We start from the raw sequence: 17,522 nt of genomic DNA, 5'->3' as shown, positions 1-17,522 counted from the left end.
TTTTTTTCTTCCTTTTTTTTCCCCCCTGGCTGCAAGCACATTAGGGAGCAGGTAAGGTCAAAGTTTTCTATATCCTATGTCTTTCTCTCGAAGGCTTCTGGTGAGCTATATAAATAAGACAGTGGCTAAGATGTATTGATGTAGAAAGAAACTGAAATTCGTTTTGATGAACGTTTTGAAACAACTTACGATGTAGAAAATTTCTTAGGAAACCTAGATATGAAAACGTCAACTATGACATTTAATCTTCGATGTAAAGGTTTTTATTGGGGGAGGAGGGAGAGGGAAATTGGTATTTTTTTTTACAATGACACAGACATTAAGAAGCAGACGTTTACAAATGGCCGAATACATTCCCTACGAAACACAGTAGGAATCCACTGTCCTGAGCCGGCATACAGAAATGGAAAAAAGTTAAAAATGTATATTCTAAAAATATTTACCAAATGACTAATGATACTGAGGTCGATTTTTACTGGCTAGCTCCCTATCTCACGGTAACAACTAAATCTGAATATGATGACTGTTCTTTTCTGAGTTATATTTCTATTCGTTGAACACAGTGGGACTTTCAGAGTTATTTTAAATTAGTTTGTAGGTTGCGCTTCTTTGGCAAGTGAATTTACATAGCTCATTTTAGAGAACGTGTACGACTTACTGCATTCATTCGATGAGAACTCCCCATATCATTCATAGTAGCGCTTCATCGATACAGGGGCTCCTTAAAGTGTACAGGAAAAGAGTAAAGCGCATGTACACATGAGGATTTTTTTTGGGGGGGGGGCTTTGTTGGTTTGATTTTGTTTTTTTGTTGTTGGGTTGTTTTTCTGTTTTGTGGTTTGGGTTTTTTTTTTTTAATAAAAGGATAGTTGCAATGCTTAGAAAACTAAGCAAGGTATGAGATCTTTGCTCCCATCTGTTCTGGTGGATTTCATTGGAGTCCTTCTCGATCAAGTAAATTTGGGCAAGTAACAACGTGGTAGAAGACGACAAACTTGCACACACCTGGGATCTTGGAGGAAACAGACTTTTTTGCTTCATATCAAAGGTGTTGCTGAAGTGGCTGAGTTCATTTCAGTGTGTTACTGACCTAATAATGTAACTCTAGGACACGGTCTTTCGGGGTTTCTCTCGGTGCTTTTGTTCCTTAAACTTTTTGTTGTCGGTGCTGCTGTTTCTCAGAGAAGCTCTTAAAAATATTATCTTTTTCTTGAGCACCTTCTTGGTCTGGGCTTTTGCTCTTAACCTGCGCGTTACTTCAGAAACGCACTGTTGCTGCTGCGAAATGGAGTGCACGAAGCGTCCCGTCCCCTGCACCTCTCTCTGCATTAGCTCACTGCAGAAGGAAAAAAAAACAAGTGGATGCCCGATGCGGAGCGTTTAGTCTATATACATGCGTCTGTATACGAATTATACCTATAGATGTGTGCATCTGATAGCGTGTGTAGGAGCTGATGTGCCCGGCATTAACTATGGGGTCTGGGGGGCAGAGGCGGGCAGGAATGGGAAAACTCTTACTTTGAAAGAAGCATTGTCCGCCGGCCTGTGCCTCCGCTCCGCTCATTATTTTACACCGAGGAAATCCTCCCGCGACTTGCCGCCTTTGCCCACCCGAGGCTGCCCCGGTGGGACGGGACGGCGGCGGGACGGGACGGGACGGCGGCAGGAGCAGGCCCCGCAGCGCGGCCCCTCCGGGATCCCTGCGAGCAGCGGCGCAGACCCCAGCGGGGCTTCCGCTGTGCAGCCCCTCCGCCCCCGTCGCCTACCAAAAAACCCCGACACGGCCAAAGTTGCCGCCGGTGCTCAGGTGGCGGTTCTCCGTCGAGGGGAACGGGCCTGATCCTGCCCTTTGCCAGCGGGCTCTGCGGCCGCTGCCCGCACCCCGGCCGCGGGGCCTCTCGCAAGCAGAGGACGGGCTCTCCCGCAGCCCCGGGCGCTGCGCTGCGTTGCCCGCTGGAACCGGGAGCAGCCCCGCAGATTTCCCCGCCCGCGGGCTACCGGCGACCGAGGGCAGCGCCCGTCTCTTCCTTTCTTTTTTTAAATGCCAGCTCAGGCACGCTCTGCCTGCGCTGCCAGGCTGCAGGTGCTGCCAGGCAGCTCCAGCTGTGCGCACCCACCGCCTCTCCCGTCCTTGGCACACGGGGCGATGCCCAGGCGGGAGGGCTGCAAAACGCCGGGCCAGGAACCCCTTTGACTTTCGTCCAAACGCTACTCCCAAAAGCCCTGACAAGGTGTTGACCGCCTATGGTGCCTTGCCATAGCTAGGGCGAGTGGCATGGGGCTCGGGGACCCGATACTGCCCCGTCACTGCAACACACACCACTTTTGCCTAGCGGGGGAATGGCAGGGAAGTGCGTGGCACCTCCGCGGTAACCCAAAAAAGATCGAGGACTGGATGCGGCCGGATGAATTTGCGTCTTCGCAAAGGTACTGTGCAAGTGCGGGGAAGGACGGAGGACAGGTCCCAGCACTGGCATCTTCTGCGCTGTCAGAGGTTTCCCGTGCAGCCACTTCGCGGGAGCCGGCCGGGAGGTACCGGGCGGCCCCTCCCCTCACGGTGCCCGGCAGGGCGGCGGCCCCGGCCCCGGCCCCAGCCCGCCCGGCCAACCCGGCCGCGGGGCTCCCAGCGCTCTGCCAGGCACCCAGGGCTGGGCACCCCCACCCCTCCCAGCTCGGGCTTCGTTTGGTTGGTTTAGCTGGGAGGAGAGCAACCCCCGAGGAATCACCCTAAAAAGTTTGGGCATGCTCGCCCCGAGCAGCGGCGGGACGGCGGGGGGTGGGAGCGGGGCAGCCCGGGCTGGACGTGCGGGGCCGGGGCTGCCCCCCCCTCCTCGGGGGGCGCGGCGGGGGAACCCCGCTTGCTGCCGCCGATTTCTCTGTCCCCCGGGAGCGGGGTCTGCCCGCTTTCTGCCCGGTACAGATCTCCCTTTTCTCTCCTCGCTTTTTAATTACCCTTCTGAATTTGAATGGATTATTCTTTGGAAGATATGACAGGGTTTTAAGCTCTCATTACATATCTATAGATGGGACCTTTGCATGGAGGTTGTCTTCATTCTTCAGGGTGTGAGCAATCGCAGGTGCTCCCTGGCTCTGGCTTTTCCGTGGACACACACACAAATACACAGACTGGTTGCCTTTAAAGAGTAGCTCACGAAGCAGAACCCGGCCCTGGGAGCCGTGTTGTCCCGTGGGGCTGGTGGATCGTGTATTTTGTGCCTGGTGTCACGGGGAGGCTGTGCGTGGCGGTGGCGGGGCGCTGGGACACGCCGTGCTGTGTGGCAGTGGCAGGGGTGAGGCGGCGAAGCCGCGCTGCCGTGGTGAAGCCGGGCGTGTTCGTGGCGTGGAAGTCCGGGCACGACGTGGGCTGTGCAGGGAGTAGGCTGCGCGGTGGTGGCTGAAGGTGTATGTGATGGGGGAGGGGGGGGTGCGGGGGAGTGTGTGCGTGCGTGTGTGTGTCCGTGGCGGGGGAGGGGGTGTTTGTGTGTCAGTGCATCGCCCTTCCACAATGGCAGCGTAATTATCTAGCTGAAACATTCTCAAATGGCAAAAAGTTGCAAAATAGATCGACCTCCCTGAGATGAGAAGGAGCCAGTTTCAGAGCTGTGCAACCATCATGCTTTTTTTCAATACATTTTAAACAAGAGGACCTAGCGAGTGATTCCGATTCAATACACATAATCAGTTTGGAAGTCCTATTTCCATTTGAAAACAGGCCTATTTGCAATCATGAGGGCCGGACATGCTGGAAGATACAGGACGCATTCAGAGTAGGTGGTAGGTGAGAGAATCTACTGACGAGCACCAAATATTTTCTTCCCGTTGCAGACCTTTTACACGATGCTTTAATCACGATGTATTTTTAATCTAATATTCTCTTCGAAAATATGACTTAATTGCTTTAGAAAGCAAGGTTTTGACCTACAGCGAGACTCCCCGTTGGGGAAAAAAAAAAACACCAAGAAAAGAATGGTGATTGGAAAAGCATGTTGATTGTCCTATGAGTCTCTTAGGGTTAACTGTCATTTAATCAAGAATACACGGGGTAAATGATTCCGTAGAAAATGGTAACTTGTTTTTTTTAAAGTAAGGCCTGGAGGAAGGACAGTTGCACGGGGGTATAAAGAGGAGCGACCGCCCGCCGAGCCCCGAGCCCGGCAGCAAAGCTGGCCCTGCCCCGGAGGGGCGCGGCGCCCGGGGCAGCAAAGTGGGACTCCCCGGGGACAGGACCGCGTCCTGTCCTGCTGACCGAGTCGGGAAAAGGATGCACAAAAAGCCGGACCGCAGAGCCTGGGGGGTGATTTGGTCTCAGGGAGGGCAGACCCCCCCCCCCTCGACTCGCCCCCAGCAGCAATCCCTGCTCCGAGCAGGCACTGCACTTCCCCGCCTCTGCTTGCTCTGGAGCATTTTTCTTACACCTCAAGTGCCCGAAGACAAGAGAAAGCCCGGAGGCCTACGCGTCCTCCATCGTAATCATCCCGCAGCAGCGGAGCGGGCAGGGAAGTTGAGGCTCGCCTGAGCATAACCAATCGCGAAATAAAGGCTCTCCCAACACCGCACATCGCACATTAATTGGCATTTCCGATTTCCCTCATTTACTTGCTTATATGACTGTGCGCGCCGCTGACAGGGCGCTGCGGCTGCAGGCAGCATCCCAGCCCCGGTCCCAGCCCTCCGCCCTGTTTTCTGCTTGGATATTGAAAGCAGACACTTGTTTCTTGCAGCTAAATACCGCGACCCGTCGCAGTCACAGCAGCCCTGCTTTTCCCGGCTCCCACACTGTTTTATTCTCTTCCACTTCAAAGGGCCAAACCAGCTCTCGGGGCGGGGGGAGTAAATAAATAAATATTTGAATAAATAAGGCACTGTCGTAGAAACCTGAATTAGCCCTATAAGAGGTACAAACTGTTATTACTGACTTGCAAACCGTACGCACACCGAAGAGGATGACAGGTGGGTTTGTGCAGAGCCCCCTCCTCCAGGCACCGTTCGGGGGGCTCTCCCCGCGGGCAGCCCCGGGGCCCGTCCCGGGGCGCGGCGGATCCGCCGCTCCCCCGGCTCCCTGGCTCCGCGGGAAGGGCAGCTCCGAGTAGAGCTCAGGGTTCCCTCTGCTCCCCCAGCCCCTTCTCCCCGCTCCGCTCCCCGCGGCTGGCAGCGAGTCCCCCCACCCGCCCCGCAAGTCGCCCTTTCCTCGGCAAGAAAGCAAGAGTAGGGGAGCTTCTCTCCATTGGGAGTTCTACCTTGCTCCCTCCAGGCCGCCGAGGAAGGACCCCGCACTCCCCCCTCCACGCTAGCTAATTAGGTCTGAGTCCTAATTAGGGCTCGGGCCAGACGGCCCAGCAAGGGGGCGGGTGCAGGAGGCCCCGAAAGGCTGCGCTCCGTGCTTCGACGCGTTTCCTCCCCACAGTGCTACCACAGTGACAAACCTGTTCTGTCCCGTGTGTACCCCCCCCAAAAAAAGTGGGCGCTGATCCCTTGTGAGACTCGGGCGCTGGGGACAGGGAGCTCCTCCAGGCTGGCATCACACTCACGAAGTAAATTTGGGGTGGGGGTTAGGGGGACAGCTGGACACTTTCTAGACGGAAGGAGGGAAGGAACCCTCCAAGGTGGCGGGCGAGGGGTGCCGGCGGGGTGAGGGCTCCCGACCTGCCGATGCCCCGGAGCAGCCCTTGCCGCTCGGTGGTGACGGGGTGGGGAGGGGACATGAGGGCGAAAAGAGGGGAAGAAAGGGGACCTGTTGCCCTTAGAAAAAGTTATTTCACAGCCTAGACACCGATGGTTTTATTCACAGGAGCTGTCCCGTCGAAATCTATGTGGTAAGGACGGAGAGAAAGGAGTAGTTTTTTGCCCCACGTGTTTTTCTCCTCTCCCCAAGCCACGCCGGCACGTTGGTAGTTCACCTCGCTGGATCGTACCTAATTTCTCACCGCTTGGGAAAAACATCCCAGGGCTCCCAGCAGAATAGGGAAAGGATTCCGATCCGATTTCCGTTTTACATAATTCCTAAAGAACAGCTGATTTATTTGGTGTGGGTCACCGAGACACGGAGATACATTACCTGCCTGTTGTCGGGGGTAGGTAATGTATCTCCGTGTCTCGGGGGTAGGTAAAGACTCTGCCTGTGTCTTTACCCACATCGGTAACGCAGCCCCGAAACAGAAACAGCGATGTCACCCCCAGGAGCATCATCTGTTCTTCCAAAGAGACTCTAGTTCCCTTTGTCATTTAAGAACGACTCACCCCCCACCCCCGTCGCACTTTGTCTCCCCCGATGCATATCCAAGAAAAACTTGCAGTCACAGAATCACAGAATCACAGAATCACAGAATCACAGAATCACCAACAAATGACCCGTTTATTTTCTTATCAGTGATTTTAAAGGGAGAAATAGAAGCTCTGATCCCACAGCGAGATTCCCACTTAACCCAACCGGCGCCTTCCAAATGGGAGACTGCAGGGCTGCGACCTCGTTTACTTACGTCACTGGGCTACAGGCTGCGGCCCCAGAGCCTTCCCTGGGCAAACGGGACAGGCGAAGGCTTTACGAACAAGAGTGACCTAAAAATTAGTGCTGCTATAAATGTGTGTGTATCCTCTGCATTAATATAGGTCTTCTGCAAAAGTATGATGTATGCATATACATTAAGGTATGGGTAGATGTGTGTTTGCATATGAGTGTATTCGGGTAGAAAAGTGATGACATTCGTGTTAATTTGAATTATTCAAACGTACAATAGAGAGCCTTACTAAATCAGGGTGAGATTTGCCGGGAGATAGAGGTAATTCAGCATATAGCGAGTGAGAAAAAAAAAAAAAAGAGAGATTATCTCATTAAAAATAAAACTTAGGAGAGGAGAGGACCCTGGAAAAGGCTGGCTATTTCTGTGTATCGTTTGCCAGTGCGCAGCTGGCCTTCTTATTCTTCTTTATTTAGATATTCGTTTGATTGAAATATTCACTCCTGGACACTGGTCAAACTAACGATGCTATGGAGACATTTCAAGGTATTTTGACAAGATACCGACCGCTGTCCTGAGGTCCCTGTACGCGTTTTTAAATGAGGGAACCTGACCAAAAAAAAAAAGCGAAACGGCACCCGTCCAAATGACTAACATTTAAAAAAAATAATTCTGTTGATAATATTTTAAAGAACAAAGGGATGGATAATTCTTTTGCTCAATGAATACAAACTAAATACCAAAGAATCTTTAGGAATAAAAGAGCAGATGATGGATTTTATTAAATATTTCACATACAAAAAAAAATTTATACCTTTTATATCTACTTGTCCTTAACCTTTAAAAGCAACTGCTGTAAATACAAGATCTGTACTTTCTCTATTAGTAGGGGCTGGTGACAGAGAACTGATTTCTTTTCTATTAGGCTTTAGTACATCTTTGTTGAAGGCCTGCAGAATGACCAGGGATTAGATTTGCATCTCTTAGACTCCCTGTGTGGTCTTTGTAAGAAGCTTGTAACTGTTAAAAATGACTTGTTAGGAAGCGTGTGGGCTCTCATCTCTTTGCTTTTGACAGAATGATTGTGAAATTCAGATTGTTCTTATAGGCTTTAACCTGCAGATTCCACCTGAACCTTAAGCAATTAGAGCCTAATCTCAGTGCAATCATATTTGAGTTAGGATTTGTTGCACTTTGTTTACTTCAATTAAAAAGCTACGGAATATTTCGGAGCAGTTTTTAAGTGATATTCTCGAGGCATTAGCGAATTTTTTCAACCCCTGAATGTTACCCTCAACGCCCCATCGTTCGGCGGTTTGGAGTGCAAAGCACTCGTCGGGTTCCGCTGGCGGAACTGAAGAGGAAACAGCAGGAAAGGAAAAACCAAGCCGAAATTCCTCGCGGTGCAGAGGGGAGAAGATGTCCGCTGCACCCCCTTCTCTCTGGAGCCGGCGGGAGCAGCGGCGTGCCTCGGGGCCGGACCCCCTCTGCTTACGAGAGGGCAAATCTCGGGGCTGGGGGGGGGGGCAAACCAGCCCCGGAATCGGGCCCGGGGTTCGTCGATATTCAAGGGATTGCGGCGGTGGTTGCGGGCGTTTGCGGCAGGCCGGGCTCGGTGTGTTTGCGAGGCGAGGCGCGGCTGCCCACCTCCCGCCCCCGGCGCCCGGGGCACGCTTCCATCGCACCGCCGGACAGCCTCAACACATCGCTCGTGTAACACAGCTTCCAAAAAAACCCACCCCGAAACAACCCACCTCGCCACGCCACCTTCCTGCAGTTTGTCCTATACTTTTAAATTTAGGATATAAAACGGTGAAGTGGGAAAAATACATACTCGGAGGGGTTATTTTCTCGCTCGGTTTCTATTTGTGCTCAGGTTTCATACGGCCAGCCTAAGAAGGATGCTTTTTACTACCGACATTCACATAATTACCGCTTTCAAGTGCCATCCTCTCACATTAGAACTATTTTATTTAAAATGAAACGCTTCCTTTCTTCCCCGCCCCCCCTTTTTTTTTTCAGTCATTAGAACTTTTCAGAAAGTCTTTACCAAGTCTCTGTGAATCAAACCCGAAAGTTTCCAAAAGACTTTAAGATTTAGGGTCATTCCGTTAAAAAATTGGGACAATTTTTTTCTCCCGATGTGAGACATTTGCCATCGGTATCCTATGTTAAGAAGGTCTGGGCCCGATCCTGTTCCCAGTGGACGGGAAGATGCAAGACCTCCTCCGGCTCTCAGCAGAATAGGATCAAGCCCTTCCATGCAAATAGAGGTTTAATAGCATCAGCACATGCCCAACAACCACCATTATAACCTTGACCCGGTCAGGTGCAATGATATTACTCCTCCTAAAGTTATCCCGCATTTCCTTGGTGAAAGCGAACAGCTCTTTATCACCTCTCACAACGCACAACAACCCACAGGCAGTGATACCAATAACCCACTGCTCTTTTGTCATTCTTTTTCCTTGGAAGTCTACTCAAGTAAGTAATAACAGTAAAAAACAATAATACTGTCTGCATCTTTTAGCCCCATCAGCCTATACTACTCAGAACGTTTCAGCCCGATGGTGACTGCTGAAGTAAAATGTCACATTTTTAAAAGTGACTTAGTTACCCTCTGAGCAGTCCCTGTCCTGATGCTGAGTGTGGAACTGAGCGCTGGAGTAGAACATCAAGAGCTCCTGTGTGTATCCTGCTCCACAACTTTGCTGCTAGGCTTCCTCCGTTTGACCTGAAAACGTCTTTACAGGGAGTGTTGGAGTCGTCTAGCATTATCACTTTAAAAACTTTGTTTCAAGTCTGTAAGAGGGATACGAGACAGACTTTTTTTCTTTTCTTTTTTTTGTACAGAAGTGAAAATTTTGCGGCAGTCTTGCAGGATCATTTTTAAACCTCAGATTTTCACTCCTTCCTTAGACCTGCTGTGATTTACAGTTTGTCTTTTCCTTTCAGTTCATAATCACTGACATAATTTTCCCTTACAAAACTTGAGATTTACCATGATATGTCTATATTTCTGCAAAATAAAGTGCTCTTCAGACCTTTCCTAGAATGAGGAGGTGCATTCGCCAAATAATCATTGCTCTAAGAAAATAAAATAGTAAAACTCAAGGATACGCTCTGCAGAATGTAGGATGCACCATATCAACTTATTTTAATGTTAAGAAAAATATTCTTACTAACATGGTGTCATGTAGGCAAATATGTTTTTTCCTGCAGTCTGAAAGAATGGGCAATTCTTCTTGCCTTGAAAGGCTGTTTTACAGATGAAAGCAACTCAGTCCACAACTTAAGCTGTTTTAAATCTGGCTTGAATAGGGCTGAATGAGTGATGGAATGACAAGATTTTTGGGGGTACCAGTCCAAGAGTCACCCAGTATCTCTGCTGCCCCTCCTCTTTCCCCTGCTTGCAGTGCCTGTGATTGAGTGTATGTGGGATATTCACAGAAAACAGAAGGCAGAACCAGCTGAACTAAAGGCAAAGTTAATGCAGCAAAGGTTCTACTTTGACAAAAGAAACTGAAATGTACAGTACTATTCTTGCTTGAGATGGAACCAAGGACTAGAGAAGCATTAAAGGAGAGACTAAAGCTAGCAGGTGGAGCTGATATTTTTCTCAACATATTGTTAAATCCATGCATGTACGGAAAAATGGTTATAGGCACAGAGAAACCAGAGAGAAGCAAGCATTTTCTTCTAGCATTATCTCATGCAAGATTAGGATAATGAGAGGAGCTGCCCTAAGAACGGAGAGCAAGCATGAAGAAACAAGATGGAGCAATACTAACACATGCAAAGCTCTGAAAAAACAGTGTGGAAGATAAGAACAAGAATCCTGTTCTCCAAAGATTCCTTATCCAGTCCTTACTAGAAACAGGAGGCAGCTGATTAGATTGTATGCAAGTGAGCTCAGTTCACAGTCTGTCTAGATGATTTTGGCAGTCCACTGTCACTGAGGCAGAACAGGTTTTCCAACACAGTAATGCAGAAAAGTTATTTGCTGAAATCGAGGAGGGAGCAAAGGGATCATGGGTGGTAAATCTCTGAATTATGCTAAGAGGGATACCAGCAGGCTCTTTTGATATGAAAAGTGAAATACAACCTGCAACCAATAGCTTCCTAGGTTGCAGAGAAGGTCTTTTCAGATAGAGAAAGGGTGGACCCAGTGTTATCAAAAACAGATCTGTGGAAAAGTTTGAGATAGGGCTTCAAAACATCCAGAAATGGTCTCGTTTTGCTTATGCTGAAGTTAATGGAAAAGCTTTCTTGGCTTCTGAAGAAGCCATTGCATCACTCCTCTAGTGAGTATTTTAGGGAAGTTCAGAGGTAAGAACAGATTTTACTGATGCAGAAGCCAGCAAGGGCCAGTCACAGAAACCCTCAGCAAAGCTGCACACAGAACAACACGGGGTTTTTTTTGTGTTTTGTATGACTCTGAAGTCCTCTGTGTGAGAGGTATCTTTCAGTGAAGAAGCCAAATTATGAGTTTTACTGCTTTTTTGCTAGGGCTATTGTCACTTGGACAGATCTGCTGATCTAGAGTAAAACCTGTTCCTTTTACCGCTGACTTATAGATCCAATGCTCTGGGATTTGTTATGCAACAGTGAGTGATTTGTCCGTAGAAAGGAAGACCTCAGAGACAAAAGCATTTCAGTATTTTTTCCTGTTTTTCTCATCTAACAATTTAGGTAAGTCAAACCCAGATCTCAAGACTGCTTCACAAGACATAAGCTGCAGAGCAATCACGTCCTCTAGCAGTATAAATAATAGAAACACATTATTTGTAATTATTGACTTTCCAATATACAACCTTTATTATTGATTGTTTTAAGCTAATGTGCTCAGAGCTATGAAATGAGTCTGTTTTTCCACATTTTTGAGTAGCAAAAATATGCCTTGGTCACAACCTGAATTTTGGCAAATAGTGTGAAAGGTAGGTGCCTCTAAAGAGGACAACAGATTTCAAAAACGTTTTTGCAGTCACTTTCCTTTTGGGTGTCTTGTCTCAACCAGGCAAGCCTAGTTCAAAACAGTCAGGAAAATGAATGAGTGATCCAGAGTGTGCTCTGCAAAAAAGAAGGCGCACTGTAATGCACACTAGACCCAAAGCTTCGAGGAATAATGAAAGGGAGATGGCATATTCTGGAAGTTCTCTGGCTAGACTCCTTCACTGGCTGAAGTGAGGAAAACTTCTGCCATTCATTTCCAATAATGAGCTGCAGCGATAAAAAACAGGCTCTAATGAAGGGGTAAGGCCCATGGGGATGTATGAGGATATTATGGCTTAGACAAAAATCCTGGTACTACTGAAGGTACAGGAAAGAAATGGGGTTGGTGTGAGTATTCAAAAGTTCACAGATACTAGAACATTATTCACAGAGCAACAGCTGGGCTTAGAGAAAAGGTTATACAGAAAAGGCAAAGTCAAATCAGATCAGTAGCTCATATAACTCACTACCCTTTCCTCTGACAACAGTACTACCTATTGCTTCCAAAACAAGGTGCTGAAAGTGGCTAAGTATAGAATAATTGGCTCGGAAGAGAGCTTTCTGAATCATGTCTGGTAGCTTTCTGAACTTCATTACTTCTTGGACTTTCCCAGGACTAGCTTGTGGCAATAAATTACACCACTAATCCATGACATGATTCACATTTGGCAGTTCAAGGTCCCTCCTTTCCTGAGCTCTTAAACAGGAAGACTCCATAGGGCAACTTAGTGGTGTTACATTAAAGTTAGGGTTGCCCTTTCTCACAGTACTTTGTACCTTGGAATCACTTCCACCATGATCTTCCCATGCAGTTTCTAATGCAACGTTTTTTTCCAGAAGCTTCAGAGACTGGGGGAACCTGGAGAAGCCACTCTTCTTCCTGTTGACTCAGTAAGCAATGCTGTAAGATCCAAAGATCCGCTCTTATTTCTAATGTCCTTACCGTTGTTATTATCTCAGTTTAGAGCATGAGCTATACATCACTATTTTGATCATTACAAACGTTATCCTGAATAGTTAATAGGTCCCCTGGAGTAAAAGAACCACAAGTTTTTATGAGTCTTTTCATAATGTGAAGAATCAACACCTGCTTGTTTAATTCACAGAGCAACTGGAAACAAAAATCTGTGCCACAACCCAAACTTTTATCTTCCTAAATGATGCTCTTAGGAATGTATTGGATTTTAATTAATTGCAAATACAACCAGTACTTTCTGTTTTGTTCTCTCTTATGCACTCCATTTCTATCCCAATCCAGAAGTGACATTTTAGTTAAATTTATTTAAGGAATATGAGAGGCATTTCCAGTATACAAAATCAATGAAGTGTGTTTTTCCAGAGCAGCAGTGAAGAGGTTGAGATGACACAGTCTATTTGTAACTAAGAAAAGATTTCCTATACTAGATGTCTTTTTAACTCAGTAGAAAACAAAGCATAATGACACCTAAGAAAGCTAGACTAGGCAAAGTCCAGCTGAAATAAGGTGAAAATCTTTAATAGTGAAGGCGTAAGATTGGTATGATAGATTATCCACCACTTTAACTCAAAGGTGTATGTCTTTCTGGAGCATGGACAGAACCCTGATGTAGAAATTACTGGGTAACATATGGTGGCCTGTTGCTTGCAGGCAGTAAGACAAGAGATACACACTGGCCCTTTCTCGTCTCAGTTTCTGTGACTCTGAGGAATCCTAGACCAAAGCCTCTTTGTGCTTGCAAGGACTCAATACTCTCCTGTTCAGAAATGGTATTACTGGAGATCAAGAATACTGATCACTGAATTACGAAGTTAACACTGATAACCTGAGATCTGCATTTATGCTATACCCAACTTGAATTCCATATAGAGAGAAGTCTGCAAAGCTTTTACCCTCAGAAAGCAGGAACAAATGTTTCAGTTGAAGAAAAATAATTCTGTCCCTATGTCAATGCTCAATATACGTGAGGACACTGCTTCTCTATACTTACTGTGTCATCCATCACATTTGTAGGGTCAACAAGCCAGTGAATCAATTCCCAGACACCTCCCTTCCCAGGAAGAGGCATTACTTTCTCATCTCAGCATGTTCTATTGACAAGTCCATCATTACCAGCCACCTGTATTTCACAGCATGCGAAATGCTGGGGCCTTTCCAACCCCAGGAACCAAACATGAGTTTCTCAACAAAACAACCCAAACCTGCCATCACACAGGCACATGAAGATACTGAAACCCTAACTGCCACTGAAAAGTCCACACTAAAAAAAATCCATATTACCTGCTATAATCAGCTCTTACAGGGCTCCAGTATTCAGTCCTCAGACAAGTTCCGTGATGGTCTCAGTCTATATGAGAAAGCAGACACATGGTGGAAACACGAGGCAACTCATCTTTCATAGTCTCTATCCAAGCTACAGTTAGTCTGGGCTCTTTGGGTATGTGACCCAAGAGGGAGAGGCCTCCAGAAAGCTTTCACCACCTGTCTATTCCTAGAATTAATAGTTCTCTTGCTTACTGCCATATATGCCCCACTTTTCTGCTCCCTATGTATCTTCTGTCTGGTTTCCAATCTGAGTGTTTCTGCATGGAAAGAGGGAGGGAGAGGGCATCAGAGTCAGCTCTGCTGGCAGTTCTTGCTGGTGTACCAGGACCTAACTGGGGCTGAAAAATCTACTTTGACAGGCTGCTGCAATGAGCCTTTAACACCACGAGTAAAAGGGGTTCTTCAGGCCCGACACAGTCAGGGAAAGAAGAAATCCCAATTAATCTGAAACATGTTTTTCACTTTAGCTTTTTACGCTAAGAATCAGACTACCTTTTCTTATTCAATTCTAGCTTCACATCCAGAACAATGTTACTGAAATAAGATTTAGAGGCTGCTTTTGGATCTCTTTGCTACACAACAATACTTCCAAGAAGGGGACTTCTAGAAAAGAGCTGCATGGTACTTTCTAATGGAAAAGGTATGACCTGCCTTCAAGGTGGAGCATTACTAGACCCACGTTAATTAAAACACGTTTCAGAGACCTGAGATGTTATAGTCATATGGCTTATATAACATATCTCAATGACCCAGATGATATATTCAGACTGTACAGGAGTCACAGTCACATTTTCAAATGCCTCCAGGTCTCAGAGTCAACTAAGTATAAATATAACAAGGAAGCCTCAGTCAGTGCCTTCAGAAAACATGAAACTGAGCACACCTTCTCTTCCCATTGCAGAGACCATTTAAGTTTTAGCTACTTTGTTGTCAAAACCTTAGTAGATAATGAGAGGAAGGAGACAGGATGAAAAAAAGTGCAGGCAGTAGTAATGGGAACTCAAATGGCTGCAGAGAAAGAGGAAGATGGAAAAACGAAGGAAAAGCATAAAGCCAGAGAAAAAAGAGAGGAGGCAGGAGGATATGGAAGAACTGGAATATGGTGGCTGTCCTGAAGGGGAGAATTCTTTCTGAATATTTAACACAATAGAAAGAGATTTAATGTAAATAGGTGATTAAATACTTATTCATTACAAGCAGTATCTATTCTCTTCTTAACCCCTGTGGAAACCTCCCACGAGGTGCGATTTATCTGCATATTCTTCTGCAGACTGAAAAAGACTGAAAATTGACTGTGATCAGAACTGAAATGGATTTCTGCTTTCTCCGCTGTGTGGATGACCACTGTCACACATAGGGCCTGTGATGTTTCTTACCTTCTGGTGCAAAGGTGATGATGATGTATACATAAAGTGGAGCTTAATCATCTCGCTGCAGTGCCTAAAGCCCAGAAACAGCCCCAGCTTCAACCAGAGAAAAAGAGTGAGAAAAAGAGTTTTACCCTAATAAGAAAACAGAGTTAGAGAGAGATGAAGAAACAGGCTCAAGGCTCTTCTGGAAGTCTGTAGCATGATGGGGAACAAGAAAGCAACCTGCCAAACTGTGCAGCTAACATCTCAGTCACAAGTCTCTCCTTCCTCTCTTTGCTCTCAAATCCCTAGAAGCAGCAGGAGCAGCGTAACAGAAACAAAAGATGTAGTATGCTCTCACTGACCCCGAGCCTGAAGAGGCCTCTCTGCCCCAATTCCACTTTATAGAAGTGTGATTTCATAGAGGTCCGAGAACATGTCATGGTTGCCTGAGGGGCATAACAGGGGATGGAGAGAAAGGATGGCGGAGCAGCTAGGTCCTACCTATGGTTAGCATAAAATACACATAGTATTTCAGCTGGGATTGATTTCTTCCACAGTCCAACAGCTGACAGCCTTCACTCTGGAGGTTGTTTTTGCGTGTTTTAGCCAACTGTCTATCCCTCCTGTCCCTGCAGCCCTCCTAAGCATCAGGAGAATATGATGCCCCAGAGGGGCAGTGAGAGCAGTGAGCACAGACTGATCACAAGATATGGCCTCAAAAGATGCAGATTCCAAGTGAGACAGAGCTCCCATTGCAGACAGGGGACAGGCTCCTACATGATGCAGAGCTGAACTGTTCCCGAATTTAAAATCTTCAGATGACTTGTTTTAGACCTTCTGGTTTTAGATGAATGTCTTGTTCTGACTCCGCATCTTAAGAGTCAGTATGGGCAGGAATGAAGAAGTTCTGTAGCAAAAATAAAATGGCACTTTTGAAACAAGGATAAAGGATTTGGAAAGTGGCCTGAAGATGAGGTGATGGTAAATTCACAGCTAGTCAGATGAAAATTACAGACTTTTTTTTCTGTGTGTGTGTGTAGCCGATGGGAAATATGAGATGTTTTTAATCAAATTATTTAGAAGTGATGGTTTGTTTTAATATTAAATAAAATTCACTGAACTGAACTTTCTCTAGATATTAAAATTTCAGTGGCACCAACTAAAGGCAAATCATGAATTCTTATGTATTTCACACACCTTCAATATTAAAACAATTTGATTTGCACAATAACAAAATAACTGCTTCTACAGCACTGAAATGGCTTTTTAGTATTCCAGCTTCTAACACTCTGAATGTATGTATTTCCACAGATATACAGAGGCAAATAAAGGATGTACATGATAACAGCATTTACTTCTGATTCAAGGTTAGCTTGTATATGAGAGAAGAAAGAGAAATAAATCACTGATTTTTTTTGTTTCTTTTATGTCTAGGCTTGTTTTCTTTGTAAACATATCTTAAAAAATGTAGCTCTGATTTGGAAATGCAATCACGAAGTAGTATATTTTGTGTGTACACTGTACTTATAGAAGGGCATGATAGTAGAGCAAGTTTATCAAATTATTCTTTATTTTAAAACAAAAAGCAACATGCCATTGGAAATAACTCTAGTGTATATACGATCAACATTTTAAGGAAAAAAGGGTTAAAATTGTAAGGATATTGAATTCATTTGTTTTTAAGCAAAAATCTATTGAACAGCAAAAAAAAAAAGGTATTGTGCTGTGTGTTCCTGCTTAAAACACTGGAGTATCACAGTTAATTAGCTCTAGTCAACATGAGATGCTTTACAACATTTCTCCCATGGGTGCTTCATCTGGGCTTTAGAATAAACATTTCCCACACTCTGCATGAAGAAAATAACTGGAAAATATATAGCTTAGTCATTCAAAATGTGGAGGTATTTCAGACAGTCTTCCCTGCATCAGAGAAGAGATTTTAAATCATTTCCATAAAAACAGAGATTAAACCACTGAACAGAGGGGTTTGTAATCCTATTTGCTTACCATTTGGGGGGTTAATATCTATTCTTAATCATCCAATCATACACATTGCTTTTTAAAAGATCTTTCAGCCTTTCTGTATTTATTGTAATTTTTGTGTACTTTAGTTATCTGTTATGCAAGAGAACTGTCTGCTCTGTAAAGGCATCATATAAAAATCTCCATTTAATGCATTATAAGTAATGAAGTGGTACATTATAATAATTATTTCCATATTAACTGAATGCAGAGCTGAGTTACCCGTATTAAACACCTACACTTTGCTCAATGCCTTTAAATAGCATCTGATTCTCTCTTATTGCAACTATTCAACTAATGTTCTGGTCCAGAGGACGCTGCGGAGTTTACTTGTATAAGGCCAGTGACTTGCCAGGGAAAAGCATCCTATTTAATGCATTTTATTTATTTCATTTAATT

This window comes from Nyctibius grandis, chromosome 4, assembly GCF_013368605.1.
Source record: "Nyctibius grandis isolate bNycGra1 chromosome 4, bNycGra1.pri, whole genome shotgun sequence".
NCBI classification, from domain to species: Eukaryota; Metazoa; Chordata; class Aves; order Nyctibiiformes; family Nyctibiidae; genus Nyctibius; species Nyctibius grandis.
Note: the sequence above shows the minus strand (reverse complement) of the source record.